Here is a 13,735-nt window from a genome sequence, read left to right as displayed (position 1 = left end):
TCACTATTCTAGTGATCACTATATATCAGTCCAAACAACCCTTATTGATGATTGGTTGTAAGTCAACCTTATAGACCAGCTATCCTAGTAGCATGGATACGAGCAGTCTAAGGCTAAGACTCTAGAGGGCGTGTTAAGCCAGCTGTTTTACCATCACATTACCCCTTGAACACCCAGTGAAAGGACACCACACAAGTTGTTATGAAAATAAACAGTGTATTTATTTATAACAAGACTACCCTGGCTCTTTATGAGACAGGGAGCTAAGCACACAACAAAACTCTTACGAAAATACTTTTAAGTTAGCACGTTACACAAATGCCCGAGGGGCACGAAAAACCATATACGCTAAAAGTGGAATGCGAATTACTAGCAGGGAAGTAACAGTTCTAATAGGCTTTGGAATCGCTAGGACTGGACTAGGGAATCGGTAGATTACTACTAGGAGGCCTAGGGAACTCGGGTGCAGAGTGTGCACTCTCACGCGGGATGCGGGACAAAGTCTATGGAAGCTAGAATTCACAAAGTTAGTGTTCACGGGCGAACCCGACCTGGTAGGGAGAAAACGACAGTGGATCCTGACCCTTGGATAGTGAGGCTATGCTGGGACACCGGAGTGCCGAAGTTACCTAGCCCAGGGGCTGCAGCTGCATAGGTCTGAAAAGACGTCGGGGATCTCGTTGCCGGACCAGGAGCCTGGAAGGAAGAAGTTGCTGGCAGGCGACCAGTGAAGGAAAGTTCGATGGATCCAAGCCTGGATCAAGGAAGAAGAAAACCTGAAAGCAGAGGGGACCAAGTTCTTGAATCACTAGCCAGTGATTAAGTGGGCACCAGGATGGCACCGGGCGAAGTCACCGCAGTCAGGTGAGTGGGCGCTGCTGGGCTCTGCAGTCTCTCGGACCAGGAGGCGTTGTCGGCGACCAGGATGGAGGTGCGAGCTGTCCCACGAAGGATGAAGTCGTTGGCGTCGAAGTTACCCAGGATTGGGCAACAAGCCTTGGCTAATTCAAGCCCACGCGGTGGACTCAAAATGGCGTCTTGAGTGGACCAGGAGGGTCCGGGGTGCTCCTCTTCTGGAAGGGAGCAAGGGCCAGTCTGGAGCAACCAGACCAGCAGCAGAAATGTCGTCGGGCGTCGTCAGGAAGGCCACAAGCCAACGGGCTAGTAGCCAAACAACGCGGTGAGCAGCAAAAAGCAGAAGGGCCCCACGCAGATCGTGGAGATGCTGGGAGGCTGCACTTCGGTGCTGGAGCTGCTCAGGGTCGGGGCTTCTCGGACCCCAAAGCACTCACCAGGAAATTACTCGGCGGGCTTGCTGGAAAGAAGTCGTGCAATCTTGAAGATGGCCGGTCCCTCGAGGTCTCGTCACACCCACGAATCTCAGCGTGACTGATGATGCAGGTAGAGGTCAGAGGTGCCAGGGAAGCCGGTTCTCGTCGAGCTGGGCAGTCTTGATCCGGAGGAGAGACTTGCAGCAGACCGCAGTGTTCTTAAGATGGTGCCTGCGGATGCAGGGTGACTACTCCTTAGTCACAAGGGAGAAATCTTAGGAAGAAGTCTTGAGTTCCTTTCGCAGAAAGTAGTTTCAGGATTCAAAGATGATCTGATTTGGAAGGGGGCCAGTCTCTACCTTTATCCTGTAAAAAGGGGCTGGCACGCGACTAAGTCCTGCCCTATGGGTGGGACTAGGAGGGGGGTGGTTACACCCACTTCCTTGGCGGGCTTTTCCCCAGCCCAGGGTCTGGAGTGACCCTGGAACTGGTTCCAGCCAGCCTATGCACAGTGAGCACCGGGGTGCCACGTGCAGTCACCTTCCTCTAAAGCCCTGCCTACCTACAATACACAAAACCCTGTCTGGGACGGTGCTGGCACCGCCCCTGGCAGGAAACCCTTTGTCCTTATCTCCTGCTCTGGGAGGACTCCCAGCAGCAGGAGGGCAGACTTGTGTCTCGGTGGCAGCATCCATTTTGTGGATGCTAAGGCTCTGTCTGACTTTTAACCGGGTTATAGGTTACATGCATGTCGTGTCCCTCTAGAAGGGTGGAATGCTAACCCCGTCGCCAGAATTGGCGAGGGGTTAGTATTCCAATTCGTATGACACCTTACTCGACATGTTTCGATAAAGCGATACCAGAGTTGGCACATAACCGCGAGGATTATAATGCACTTAAGAGTATATGGTATGCGATATCATGGAAACGGCTAAGGGATGGATCCCGAAAGCCGCAGACAGGCTCAGCTCATGCTAGAGCACCATCTCACACGATTCCAAGCACTCTGCCTTCAGGATTGTTAAGGCCTGCCATAGGAGTGACTGATAGGAGATCTGTGTGTCCATCTTAGGGTTAGATATAGGTATACTATATCTAAAGCAAAGGGTGAGTACACCACCTTGCCCCAGCTGTCGTGCAGCCAGTTGTGTCAGTTTTAGTTAGTCAATCCAGGGGTGGCATAATACATGCTTCAGCCCCTGGGAGACTTCTGGGTGCACCTCAGCCCTGGGTACAGGGACTTGGAGAGGGCCCAGGGCCAATTCAGTACCTGAGTACAATTTGGATAGAGAGAACAGCTAGGCTGTGGGTCTGATTAGCAGGCCCACAGCCAGGGAAAGTCGTAAACCAGTGCAGCAAAAAGCAAAAATCTGGGTGATCATAGGATTGCAGACCCTACTCTCCTACACAAGTTTTTTGGGTTGAGGTGGCCCTAGGCCACGTGACTTGCTCCCACTACCCCTGCAGCGTACACAATGGTTTCTGAGGATTAAACCACCCCAAGACTGTACCATTCATTCTCTGACCCAGGTTCTTTCCTTGGCTTCTCCACCGCAGACTATGGGTATGATTTAGAGCTTGGTGGAGGGGTTACTCCATCACAAAGGTGACGGATACCCCGTCCGCTGAAATATAAATTCCATAGGATACAATGAGATGAAGTAACCCGTCCACCGAGATCAAAATCAGGCCCTATGTCTTCTGAATGCTATTGTACAAGGGTCTTCACGCTGAGACAGCAATACATTCTTCCCCGAGTTGAGCAGCTATTACCCGGTCCATATCCAGTTATTGCAAATAAATATTTAATTAAATTACATCAGTTATGTATGCTGCAATGAACCCCCCACCCCACTTGCAAGTTGAGATTTTTTTTAATTAATGTACTTAAGTTAGGGCTGCTGGTCTACTTCTAGGAGACCCTTCAATTGTGCTCTGCTTTCTATCTTCAAAAATGACAGCTGTCAACCAGAGACACCATTACGAGAGATAGAACCAACACACTTGTCAGTACTGCATTGTCATGTGGTACGCATGACAATATTTGAAATATTTTCAAAATGTTATTAGTTTTGCCAAGGCTAGGGTTGTCACTTTTGTTGCAAATGAAATCCAGAGTTTAAGCTTTGGCCAGCTAAAAGTGCCATGCCCCTTTACAGCACCTTATATTTTAAAAGTTGGTGCATATATAGTAACACATACACTTGCCTGTCTTTACTTATGTTTAGACATAAGTAAAGTTTGTACTCTGTACACTCAGGAGCACCCACGGACCCTTGTCCCCACCACATATTCAACCTTGGGAGCAAGACGATCGGTGGCGAACTCAAAAAGACCTTAACGCCTCCATCACCTTGGCATACTTCTCTGGGGACAGGAAATATGCTGAAGCGATACCCCCTCTGAAGAAACCATCTGCTGACACAGCTGAACCGAAGAGCCACCAGCCCATCTCCATGTTCCCCTACCCGGCAAAGGTTCTCGAGAAGGCAATCAACAAGCAACTCACTAAACACAAGGAGCACCACAACCTCAATCCGGATTCTGAGCCAACCAAAGCACCAAGACAGCCCTAATTGCAGCCACCAACGGCATTAAGGCCCTCCTGGGCCACAGTGAAACGGCAGCCCTCATCCTCCTCGACCTATCAGCGACCTTTGACACCGTCTCCCATCACATCTTGATCAACAGACTCCGCCAAATTGGAATCCAAGGAGACGCCCTCAAATGGATCGCCGTACATCTCACTGAAAGAACCCAGAGAGTCCGTCTCCCACCGTTCACCTCGGAACCCAAGAAGATCACCTGTGGTGTCATACAAGGGTCATCCCTCAGCCCCACCCTCGTCAACACGTGCATGACCCCTCTGGCCAATACCGTCAGATCGCACAGACTCAACATCATCTCCTATGCCAACGACACCCTGATGCTGTCAGCTGACCCCTCCATTACCAGAGCTAACTTTCACAGATGCATGATGAACGTCGCCGACTGGATGAAGGACAACTGTCTCAAGCTCAACATGGACAAGACAGAAGTCCTCATCTTTGGGAAAAATAACTAGCCACGGAACGATGCTTGGTGGCTGGCTGAAGTTGGCCCTTTCCCCGCCCTTACAAACCATGCCCGCAACCTCGGAAACATCTTGGACAGCAAATGATCTATGCAGAAACAGGTGAACGCAGTGTCGTCCACCTACTTCCACACCCTACGCATGATCCGTAGGATTTTCAGGTGACTCCCAACCAACATCAGAAGGACTGTCACACAGGCCAACATCACCAGCAGGCTGGACTACAGGAACACTCTCTATGTGGCCATCACTGCACGCCTCCTGAAGAGACTACAGACAGTACAAAACGTAGCAGCAACAATCAACTGCATCCTCCTTAGATGGACACACATAAATTTGCACCTCAAGAAGCTTCACGGGCTCCCGATCAAGAAGAGATGCCAGTTCAAAATGTTGATCTAGGCATACAGAGCCCTGCACAATGAAGGACCAGAATGCATCAACAAACTAATGACCTTCCACCAACCAACCAGACACCTGAGTCCCGCTTCCCTCTTCCTAGCCGACATCCCCCATATCTGCTGAGCCAACAGCAGATGATGCTCTTTCCCTCACCTGGCGGCCAAACCCTGGAACGGCCTTCTCCTGCACCTTGGGATCACCTCATTGCTCTGGGAATTCAGGAAAGGGCTCAATCAATCAATCAATCAATCAGGGATTTGTAAGCGCGGTACTCACCCTTGAGGTTTTCAAGGCACTGAGGGAAGGGGGTCTTGCAGATCCGTTCAGCCGAAGAGCCAGGTCTTGAGAGTCTTCCTGAAGGTGTTCAGGGAGGGGGCGCATCTGATGCCTTCCTGTTGCTTGTTCCAGGTCTTGACTGCGATGTGGGAGAACGCTCTTCCACCTGCTCTGGCCCTGTGAATGTGCGGGCTTTCAGCCTTTGCACGGTTGGAAGATCGGAGGTTTCTTTTGGGTATGTGGAAGTTTATTCTGTCGTTGAGGTATTTTGGTCCATTGTTGTGTAGGCATTTGTAGGCTTGGGTGAGGATTTTGAAGGTGACTCTCTTCTCCATGGGGAGCCAGTGGAGTCTCTGCAGCTGTTGGGTTATGTGTTCATGCTGGGGGATGCCTAGGACGAGTCTGGCCAAGGTGTTCTGTATTGTTTGGAGTTTGCGCAGTAGGGACTTGTTGATGCCGGCGTAGAGAGCGTTCCCGTAGTCCAGTCTGCTGGTGATGAGAGCGTGGGTGACTGTCTTCCTTGACTTGGGGGGGTCCATTTGAAGGTCTTGTGAAGGGTGCGGAGGATGTTGAAGCAGCTTGAGGTGACTGAGTTGACCTGTCTGTTTATGGCAAGTGTAGAGTCGAGTACGATGCCCAGAATTTTGGCATGGTCTGAGGGGGTAGGTGGGCTTCCGAGGGCGGTGGGCCACCAGGTGTTCTCCCATGCTGAAGGGGTGATTCCAAGGAAAAGGACTTCTGTCTTCTCTGCGTTGAGTTTTAGGCAGCTGTTGGTGGCGTTTCTGGTGAGGGAGAGGATGAGCTGGGTGTCGTCGGCGTAGGATTAACCCTGGGCGTAGTTCGCGGAGCCGCACTCCGCGGAGCTACGCGAAGACGCAGTTGCACTCCGCGACCTTCGCGTAGCTCCGCGACCTTCGCGTAGCTCCGCGGACATGCGTAGTAGCTTGCTAGACCCATGCGCGCGCCGTTTTTCGTCTTCGGGAGCGCGGTGCGCGTGTTCGGGGCGCTGCCTGCATGCTCGAGATAGCTGTGTGTTAGACATGTTCGGGAACTCATCTTCTCGTTCGCACTGCCAAAGTGCGCGATCGCGTCAAATATCGCGCGAACTTACCCCGGCGCACGCGATAATGTTATTCAGCACGCGAGAACTACGCTACGCACCGGATCGCGGAGTAATCGACAGCTTCGCGTTCTCCGTAGAACGCGGAGTTGCCAAAACTCCGCAAGCTCCGCGAACGGAGCGTAGTTCTTCGCCCAGGGTTACGTAGGATACGATGTTGAGGCCGTGTTGATGGGCGTTGGCTGCGAGGGGGGCCATGCAGATGTTGAAGAGCGTCAGGCTCAGAGATGACCCCTGTGGGACTCTGCAGGTGATATCTGTGGGAGCGGAGAGGAAGGGCGGTACTCTGATCCTTTGGCTTCTTCCCATGAAGAACAATTTGATCCAGTCCAGGGCTGTACCTTGTATGTCGGCATCATGTAGTCTGGTGATTAGTGTGCGGTGGGAGACGGCGTTGAAGGCTGCAGACAGATCGAGGAGGATGAGGGCTGCGGAGTGGTCTTGGTCCAGGAGGAGGCAGATATCGTCTGTGGCGGCTAGTAGAGCGGTCTCTGTGCTGTGGTTGCTTCGGAATCCGTATTGGAATGGGTCAAGAACGACGAATGGGTCAAGGACGTCGTTCTCTTCGATGAATTGCGTCAGTTCCCTGTTGACTGATTTCTCTGCTACTTTGGCTGCGAAGGGGAGGAGCGGTAGTTTTTGAGGTCGGTGGGGTCGGCCGTGGGCTTCTTGAGCAAGGACCTGACTTCTGCACGCTACCAGTCATCTGGGAAGGTGCCTGTTGTAAAGGTGGTGTTGATGGTGTGTTGGAGTTCCAGTGCGATGGTGTCTGTGGCTCCGTGGTAGAAGTGCGGGGCACAGGGGTCGGTGGGGGCCCCCGAGTGGACCTCAAGAATGTACAGACACCAGGAAGCAACTAGAATCTACAGTGCCCAGAGACCCTCACGGGTGATTTGCTATGTTATGTTATGTTATTTAAACTTATATCTAGGCGCAACAGCTACCCAAACGGGTTTCCCAGCGCCCTGTGGAAATGACAGAGAATAAGGAAGTAAAACTTACAGATTAAAAAGCCAGGTTTTAAGTGACTTACGAAAAAGTTTAACATTCATCTGTGTGCGAAGAGACAACAGACCAGCATTCAACAGAACAGGGCCCAAATAGGAAAAAGAATGGCCACCCATACGGGATAGTCTGATCTCTGGCACCTGAAATTTAGCCTGAGAAGTAGATCTGAGAGTGCGTGAAGGCAAGTACTGATAGACTAGATTTTGCACGTACATGGGAGCCATGCTGTGCTTAATTCTGAACATATAGTTCAGAGCTTTAAACTTAATCCGATTTTCAAATCTTAACCAATGAAGGTCCCTCAAGGAAGCGGAAATAGAAGCTGTTCTAGGGTTCGGCAGAGCAGTCCGCCGTGGAGTTATGTACTTTGTAGCTTTCATATCACATCTTTGTTAGCTCCAAGGTAGAGGATGTTACCGTAATTCAGTCTAGATGTAACAAGAGCCTGGACTACGGTTCTCTGAGTAGGGCTAGGAATCATCCACACGATTTTTCTCAGCCACTTCAGGATGGTGAAGCATGTTGCAGCAACCTTCATGGCTTGTTGACGCATAGATAGAGGAAGCATCGTTTACAACGCGGTGTTTACACCGCACGACCTTTACCGCGCAGCCATTACAACGCAAGTCATTACTACGACTTGCGCTTGATGGCGCTCTTGGTTAAGGAATAGTTTGATTATCTATTCCAACACCTTCCCTACTGTTACGTGGGCTGGAGTTGGAATAGAAAATTAAATTAATCCTCAATCCAGTGCCCTCCAACGCAAGTCGTTGTAAGGACTTGCGTTGTGAAAACCGCGTTTTAAAGTACCGTGATCAAAAAGATCGCGTTGTACTGACATACATCCCATAGATAGTGAGTCGTCAATAATAAAGCCAAGGTTGCGAACATGATGGGAAGGCTGTGGTACTGCACCCATTTCTGTGGGCCAATGTTGTGGACCCGAGAGCTCTATGTCTTTCCCCAATACCAGAACCTCAATTTTTTCACCATTCAGCTTGAGGAAATTGGCATGCATCCAAGATGCCACTTTGCTCAGCCCAGCCCGAAGAGCAGAAGGCACTGTATTTTTTGCCGCAGAAAGTGAGACGATAATCTGAGTGTCGTCAGCGTAAGAAAATAACGACAACCCAGCTTCTTCAACGATCGTTGCCAGGGGTCTAACATAAATGTTAAACAACAAAGGACTAAGGATGGACCCCTGCCTGTGGGACTCCGTACGAATTTGCTACTCTGTATAAATTCTGATTAATTGAGACATAATACTTTTTACCACAGTGGTGCACCTTAGTAGCAATGTTAAAGGGAGTTATTAATACCCAACCTATTGCTGCTTATTTTATGCACTGTTTGTAGCAACAAGATTCAAACCTGCCACCTTTGTATGGCCCTCAGTTAATGACAATAAGAGCATTTACAAGTGAGTTATCTTCCCAGCTACTTCTGCTCAGCAAGTGTATCTACTCGTCAGCTGGTGCAGGAAGGTTTAAGCGCTTGCAGAGGGGGTTAAGGAACCTGATGATGTGTGTGCATCCGGCACCTCTTAGTAAAATGCTTACGGACTATTTTTCTGGTTGTTAATGCACTTTCTTAAGAGGCCTCCATGTAATCTACTGCTTGCAAGTTTGAATAATCATAAAACATCTTGGCGGGTTAATGTGCCTGCTGCAAAGCACTGTGTGTATTATGTCATCATCTTTTAAATACAGAATTCGATGGAATTGTCATCTAAGTGGAAAAGTGCGACCAGGAGAGGGAAAGAGGGGGCAAGATTAAAGAAATAAGCAAGGCGCACCGAGGATGCTATTATCTCATCAAAGGAAGAGTCAATGGCCCATCAGCACTTTGAGGGTAGAAGAGCAGGGGTGCAACAGGAAAGGAACAGAGTCAATTTCACTGTTGCACTCGAACATTGTCTTGCACGCGCACCCTTTGTCTGTGGCAAGCGCACGTGCTCGCCGTTCCCGGGCACTCAGTGACCACCTACACAGCAGGTCTTCCAAAGTTCAGAGTCGCTCGAGTTACGAATATGGACAACTTTTTTATTAACCAATTTGCAAACGTCACACCAATTTCATTCTGTTGCATGGGCCTATTTTCTGTTCTTAACATGGCCCTGACTTGGTAGCCAGAGCCCAGGGCAGCCTTTCTGACTGACTGTGATGAACAGTGATTGGTAGCCTGACCCCTAAATCTGGAGGGAGCGAGCATGATTGGGCACTGATTGATTACTCACTTTACATTAATCACCAGTAAAGCTCTGGGAAGAGTAATACGTTTGAGACTGTGACGTAATAATGATAGCTTTCATCCTTATACCGCCTTCATGCCATATGTTTTCTGTTTTTAAACACTGTAAATAACAGATATTTCTATTACCCGGTTTAATGGCGCTCCCTTTACTGACCTTGGAAGGATGTAGGGCAGAGTCTGCTTTGCTGGGATTCAAGCCAGTGAACTGCAGGTGACTGCATGTATCAGTGGCGAGCGTTCAACTTACTGGTTCATTCTGCCAACTTAAATAAGTGTTCCATTGGTACATTTGGATACATATGGATGCATACTCCCACTTACCAGACAGTGATGGCTCATTGACCCTCAAACCAGCAAGCACATTTCATCTATGCCCTATTTCTAATGCAGTCTTCTTGGGGCTCCTGCCTCCTCTCCAGTGAAGTTCTCTCAGAGTGGATTCCGTTTTACTTCAGTTCATCAGCCCCTTCTGTACCCTCAATACTCCATCACTCCCGAGCCTTAAACACTCAAACGTGCCATTCACCTGCATCATTAACGTAGCACAGCATTACATTCCACCTCAACTATAAACAACATCTGCAAAACTAAGTGCTGCAGGAAAGAAATGTTCTCAAACAGTGACTTAAACTGGAAACAACTCTTAAATAGCAGATGAACACATTTTCATGAGGACAACATTTCTCAGTTTTTCCTGCACCCTCGTCTGTTTTGGGGTGTGCCATGCCCATTCCCACCTTGAAAAGAGATTTACTACTACCCTCATCAGGAGTAAATATCTGGCCGTTTTCAGAATGGGAATGCATTGTGAAGAAGAATTGTGAATGTTCTCATACTTTCCAGGGTATTCCTGCCTTAAAACGCCCACTCCTTGTCCTGGAAGGATATATACTCATAATTAATTGTACATGACGCTGGTGTTTTAATACGCCTGTGCAAATCGATTTACGAGTGTAAATTAAAATTCCTTGTGAGTGCAAATGAAGGCATGTGTGCATGTAAACTGATGCTACACGAGCAAATCGCTTTGTGAATCGTGTCCAAAGTTTGCTCCGGTGGAAGAGAGTCCTGCTGTCCTGGGATTAAAAAACACAAAATCTCTACCGTTTCTCTTGGCAAAAATAGTAAACTCTAAAGTCAGCATAAACTATTGAACTTTGCAGAAGTGATGGCCAAGTAGATATTGAATTTCTTTATGGTAACTTTGCGTGTGCTCGATATAGCAGGTGTGTGCGATGATTTTTAATGCACAGTGATAAAGAGCCAGTGATGAATTACTAGACATTTCCCGAGGTGACTTAAGCTATTTTCTTCTGGAAACATGTCCGCCGGCTTTCAGAGAGGATGTGTGAGTGACATTGATCAGGTCTGGGATTATGGATATTAATATGAACCAGATGCCCAAATGGGAACTTCTGGAGTGGGCTATCAGGTCTCACGCGGTGACGCTACGCAGGCAGCGTCCGCGTTCCATCGCAGTGCTGAGAAACCGCTTACACAAATCAGCTCCCGCTGCTTCCCTGATCAGGCATGCATGGATTTTTTTGCTCAGTAGACATTGATCTTCATTTGTAAATTTGCTTGTCAGTAATTTGTGAAAATTGAAATATGCCAGGGATGTTAATATCTAAGAGGATAACAGTTGCCCTGTGGTAAGCTGAAGTCAATACCAATCAGGGGAGTGCTGCGCCTGTTAGTTCAAGTATGTTAGTCATGCCTGTGGATCCCCTCTGATTGATGGCTGCTCTGTGCCTCCAGCGTTTACATTTCGTTGGATTGCTGTGTCTTTCATACTGAAATGTCAAATTTAAGGCATTTATTTGGAGGGGGAAGGCAATTTATTACAGAGGGAGGAATTGTTTATCATGCATGATAATCATGTCTATCAGTTTCTGAGCGAACTGATTTAAAGGCAGTTTGGGGAATTGAATTACCACCCCAGACAGCAGGGAGGGGAATATCAGAGGGCGGGTGCAAAGCTGCAAAATTTCGTTTTGAAAGATGGCATGTAATTCCATAAATACTACACAAAATTATATGCAATTCACTTTTAGCATCCGGGTAAAAATATTGCATGTATGGAGGACCTTAAATTTGGAGATCACGCGATATACCGAATAGGCGTACTATTGTTACTATAGTCGATGCATTGCAAGATCTCTGTGCTTTTGAGTTCAATCCGGTGTCACCATTGGAGAAGAGTGGTGATCCTCTGGTCATCATGAGAGGTTGGTTAGATCTTTAACCAGCTGCTCTGATCTGGTGTTGGAGGAAATGTCTTTGCAAGACCATATCCCAAAGTTCCTCACAGATTGATGAGTATTTAGTGGGGCTTCTAGCTCCCTGGGCCTTTTGAGTGTGAGGCTGTTTGTTGTGAGCTTGGAATTTATCAGGGTTTCCTGTTGTGAACCACTTAGGTGGAGGTACCGGCCCTTCATCCACTAGTAGAAAGTTTCAGGCATATTGTCATGTTCCGGTTTTACTGTGAGAGCTGGATTTGAATGTGCAGGCGTACATTATAAATTGAAATTGGTATTGTGAGATGATGAGTGGTAGGGTTCTCATGTTAAACATAAGGGAGGAAAAGGAGATTCTTGGAGGACTACACAGCTTATAGGTTTCATGGTCGAGGAGGACGAACCCATTTTGATTTGCTGGTATTGACATGAGAACAAAGTGCTACACCACTTAAGTGCTATTCTGTATGTCCTGGTGAATTATCTATTACATTGAGCAGGACCATGTGATCTACTGTGCCACAAGCTGCTGATTGGTCAAGAATTTCAGATTCTCCTTTGCAAAGAGAGTACAAGAGGTTTTCTCTGGTGTCCGAGGTAGCAGTTTCCTCACCCCTTCCTTGATTAGAGCCTGATTGGCTGTCGTAGCCCCTGACCTCTTGGTCTTGTGTACTGCCCCCCACTTCCGCTGCCTCAGCCACCTAGCTTCTCCTGACGGTGCGTCTGCTCACTGCCCTCACAGCCACTGGTTCAGTTCCGCTGTCAGGTGACCGCTTGCCTGGTATGCCAGGTAATTTTGGGTTACATTTAGTTTTAATTGCACTTATTGGGTTTATTTTGGGCTTATTTGGGTTGTAACTTTTGGCCTCTTGGTTGTTTAGCACCTTTGTTTTCGCAGTTGTTGGTATCCCAATCAGCTTGTAGCCCCGCTTCCACTGTTTTCTCGCTCCAGCAGGTTCCCACTCCTCGCCCTCCTGCCTCCCTGCCAGCCCCTCACACCTCCCAGGACTACTTATGGAGCCTGCTGCACGGCCACACAGTGGGCAAGCACAAAAAGGCAAACACAAAGGCAAACCCGTCTGCGTCCATCCACTCCAGGACCATGCCCTGCACCCCGACCTGTGGCCCGCAAAGCTACACCGCCACAGATCTCCAAGCCCTGGTCCCCGGATACAGCAACATCCACTGCTGCTGAACATCCCCACGCACCACCAGAGGACATTCTCCTGCCAACACTGCTGCCTCACCTTCACCACCAAAGCAACAAGCGTAACCAGAGACACCGCCTCCATACCAGACATCGCCATGCCCATCGGTGAAGGCCACAAGACAAAACACTGGGACCGAACCAATAAACACAGATGTGGAATTGCCATCAGCTACAGGGACACCATCTGCTGCATGACATCCCCAGACAACTCAACCCAATAATGGAATACCTCAACTTCCAACTCCACACAGATGGAAAAAACACCATCAGAGGCACCCTTGACTACAGACCACCAGGACCAGAACCCAGCTTCTGTAAAGCCATCCTGGACTTCATCGCCCGATCACAATCGACTTCAAGCACTCCAACCCCAGTGACGCCTACACCACTTGCCTCCTGGACAGCATGAGCAACATTGGCATCAAGCAGCTTGGCACTGACCCCACTCACATCACAGGACACTCGGGCGACACCATCTTCACCTCCAGTGACAGAGTCATGCACAACAATGCCACACAACTCACCTGTTCCGAACACCACAGCATCCCCTTCCCCATCTCAAGACCCACCAACCCCAGCACTGTGCCCACCAGATCCATGCACAGAGACTGGAAAAAGATATCAGAAGATCAGCGGATCAACGTTCTCTGCTCACATCTTCCAGACTCTAAACCGACCCAGAACAAGAAGCAAAAAACATCTCCCAGTGCATCCCAGAATGCACCAACACTATCACCCCCACCAAGACAGCCAAGGCCAATAGACCAACCAAAAGAGCCAGCTGGTTCACAGAGGAACTACAGTCTACCAAGCTCATATGGAAACTAGAAGGAAAGTGGTGCGTCAGCAAAAAGACAGAAGACCGCACCTCCTTCAGGACAG

Source organism: Lissotriton helveticus, chromosome 10 (assembly GCF_964261635.1).
Source record: "Lissotriton helveticus chromosome 10, aLisHel1.1, whole genome shotgun sequence".
Classification (NCBI taxonomy): domain Eukaryota; kingdom Metazoa; phylum Chordata; class Amphibia; order Caudata; family Salamandridae; genus Lissotriton; species Lissotriton helveticus.
The sequence above is the reverse complement of the archived record's forward strand: the minus strand, read 5'-3'. Positions refer to the sequence as shown.